General features: G+C 36.9%; 1 pseudogene; it reads right to left on the bottom strand.

Moving 5' to 3' along the window:
• Positions 1 to 2,487: 2,487 nt before the first annotated feature.
• Positions 2,488 to 2,745, bottom strand: LOC108490839 (annotated as a pseudogene).
• Between the last annotated feature and the right edge of the window lie 909 nt (positions 2,746 to 3,654).

Here is a 3,654-nt window from a genome sequence, read left to right as displayed (position 1 = left end):
TCTAGTTCCCGTCTAGTACTTGTAATGCTAATTACTCTTGCCTTTACTTCTCCTTCACATCTCCCATTCATGATTCAAGGACTTTCTTCCTTTGAGAACTCTGTTTAGATCTTTAGTCCATCTTTTAATTGGGTCATTTGGTTTCTTGCTTCTTTGTTTTTTGAGTTCTTTATCTATTCTGGATGTTAAACCTCTGTCAGATGTGTCACCGGTGAAGATTTTTTCCCATTCTGTGGGTTTTCTCTTCACTTTTTTTATTGTATCTTCTGCTGTACAGAAACTTTTTAGTTTAATGAGGTCCCACTTGTTGATTGCTGACCTTAACTCCTGAGCAACTTCTGTCTGATTTAGACAATCTTTTCCTACACCTGTATCTTGTAAGTTACTGCCAATATTTTCTTCTTAATAGTTTCAGGGTTTCCAGTTTCACATTGAGGTCTTTGATCCATTTGGAGTTGACTTTTGTGCAAGGTGAAAGATAAGGATCTAGTTTCATTTTTCTACAGGCAGAGATCCAGTTTTGCCAGCACCATTTGTTGAACATGCTGTCTTGCCTCCATTGTGTGTTCTTGGCACCTTTGTTAAATGTCAGGTGGCTGAAATTGTGTGTACTCAGGTTTGGATCTTCAATGATGTTCCGTTGATCTATGTGTCTATTTTTGTACCAGTACCATGCGTTTTTATGACTATAGCTCTGTAGTATAATCTGAGATCAGGTATAGTAATCCAGAGTTGCTCTTTGTGCTCAGGGTTGCTTTGGCTAGCTGGGTTCTTTTGTGCTTCCATGTGAATTTAGGGATTTTGTTTTCTCATTCTGTGAAGTATGTCATGGGGATTTTGATTGGGATGGCATTGAATCTATATGTTGTTTTTGCTAGGATGCTTATTTTCACAATATTAATTCTTCCAATCCATGAGGATGGGAGCATTTCCTTCCATCTCCTGGTGTCTTCCTCAATCTCTTTAATGATTTAAATTTTTCATTGTAGAGATTTTTGGTGGCATTGGTCAGATTTATTCCAAGATTTTTTTTTTTTCAGCAACTGTGAATGGGAGCATTTCCCTGTATTTTTTTTTCCGATTGCTTGTTATGGGTATATAGAAATGTTATTGATTTTGTAGATTGATTTTATAACCTGCCACTATAATGAAAGTGTTGATCAGTTCTAGGACTTTTCTGGTGGAACTTTTGGGATCTCCTAGGTATACTATCATATCATCTGCAAAACGTGACCTCTTTTTTCCAATTAGGACTCTTTTAATTTCCTTCTCCTGTCTTATTGCTCTAGCAAGAGTTTCAAGCACTATGTGGAAAAGGAGTGGAGATAGTGGACATCCTTGTCTGATTCCTGATTTTAATGGGAATGCTTCCAGTTTTTCTCCATTTAGAATGATGTTGGCTGTGGGTTTGTTATATATGGCTTTAATTATGTTGAGGTATGTTCCCTCCAGTCCAATTCTCTCTAGGACTTTGAACATAAATGCATGCTGAATTTTGTCAAAAGCCCTTTCTGCATCTATTGAGATGAGCATGTGGTTTTTCTCTTTGAGTCCATTTATATGATTAATGACGTTTATTGACTTCTGTGTATTGAATCATCCTTGCATCTTTGGGATGAAGCCTACTTGATCATAGTAAATGATCTTTTTGATCTACATCTGTATGCAGTTTGCAAGTATTTTGTTGAGAATTTTTGCATCTATGTTCATTAAGGCTATGGTTCTATAGTTTTCTTTTTGGTTGTGTCTTTACCTGGTTTGGGTATTAGAGTGATGCTGGCTTCATAGAAGGAATTTGGGAGCTTTCCCTCTGTTTATATCACTTTGAATAATTTAAGTAATATTGGTTCGAGGTCTTCTTTAAATGTCTGGTAGAATTCTGCTGTAAATCCATCTGGGCCTGGGCTTTTTTTTTTATCTGGGAGGCTTTGTGTTACTGTTTTCAACTTCCTCATATGTTATGGTTCTGTTTAAACTGTTGATCTCTTCTTGGTTAAAATTGGGTGTTTCCCAGGATTTTAGATATCCATCCATTTCTTTTAGATTTTCATATTTTATAGTATATAGGTTTTTTAAAAATTCCTTTATAATGGTCTGGATCTTTTGTGTGTCTATTGTGATGTTCCCCCTTTCATTTCTGATTTTGATTTGTTGATTTGTATTTGCTCTTTCTTTCTTTTGGCTAACTGGGCTAAAGTTCTGTCTCTCTTGTTTAGCTTTTCAAAGAACCAGCTCTTAGATTCATTGATACTTTGTATTGTTTTCTTTGTTTCTATTTCATTAACTTCTGCTCTGATTATTGTCTTCTCTTCTGCTGGGTTTGGGTTTCATTTGTTCTTGCCTTTCCAGGGTCTTGAGTTGTTGTGTTAGGTCATTTATTTGGGCTCTTTCTAATTTTCTAATGTAGGCACTTAGAGCTATAAACTGCCCTCTTAGGACCACTTTTAAAGTGTCCCAGAGGTTGTGTTGTGTTGTGTTGTCCTTTTCTTTGGAGAACTTGAATTTTTTTTTTATTTATGTACAAAGACAAGCATGATCTCTTTCACTGGGAGGATGGTCTTGAATTCATTCATTCAAGGTCACTTAGTCCAACTTAATGAAACCTATGTCCTTCGTGTACTGTTGGAAACACTTTCGGCACATGTTCAGCCCATACTTCCAGATCAGACCATGGCAGTTAGAGCACGAGTGAGAACCTTGGCCAAATTTACGTTGGTGACTCCAGTTGAGCTGCTGGTGACCCATCTTAACGCCACACATCCAAAAAGCAAAAAGAAACGAGCCATGCCGCACATGCGCTCTTCAAAGTTCTTCTGTGTTGTCCTTTTTGTTGAATTCCAGGAATTTGTTATTTCTTAATTTCTCCTTTGACCCACTCATTGTTTAGCAGTGTGTTGTTTAATCGCCACGAATTCATGTAGTAACTAGGGCTTTATCCAGTGTTAAATTTGAGGTTTATTGAGTTGTGGTCTGATAGAATGCATGGGATTATTTCAATTTTTAGTATTTGTTAGGTTTGTTTTGTGGCCCAGTATGTGGTCAATTTTTGAAAAAGTTCCATGGGGTGCTGAGTAGAAAGTGTATTCTTTGGTGCTTGGGTGGAATATTCAAAAGACATCTGTTAGGGCCATTTGATGTATGGTATCATTTAGTTCAGACATCTCTCTGTTTATTCATTGTCCAGTTGATGTGGCTAATGGAGATAGTGGGGTATTGAAGACCCCTGCTATTACTGAGTTGGGGTTAATCTGTGTCTTAAAGTCCTGTAGTGTTGTTTTTATGAATTTGGGTGCACCAGAATTTGGTGCATATATGTTAAGGATTGCAGGATCTTCTTGGTTGATTGTTCCTTTGGTCAGAGTGAAGTGACCCTCCTTATCTCCTTTAATTAGTTTTACTTTAAAGTCTATTTGTCAAATATTAGAATTGCAACCCCTGCTTGTTTCTTAATGATATTTGCTTAGAATATTCTTTTCCATTCTTTTACCTTAAGGTAGTGCCTGTCCTTGAAGGTGAGATGGGTTTCTTGCAGACAGCAAAGAGATGGATTTTGTCTTAATCCATTCACATAGCCTGTGACTTTTAACTGGGGAGTTCAGTCCATTGATATTTAGGGTTATTATTGAAAGGTGTGTATTGGTTTCCATCATTCCG

Source organism: Nannospalax galili, unplaced genomic scaffold (genome assembly GCF_000622305.1).
Source record: "Nannospalax galili isolate Female #2095 unplaced genomic scaffold, S.galili_v1.0 scaffold55, whole genome shotgun sequence".
NCBI classification, from domain to species: domain Eukaryota; kingdom Metazoa; phylum Chordata; class Mammalia; order Rodentia; family Spalacidae; genus Nannospalax; species Nannospalax galili.
Note: the sequence above shows the minus strand (reverse complement) of the source record. Positions and strands in the feature narration are given on the sequence as shown.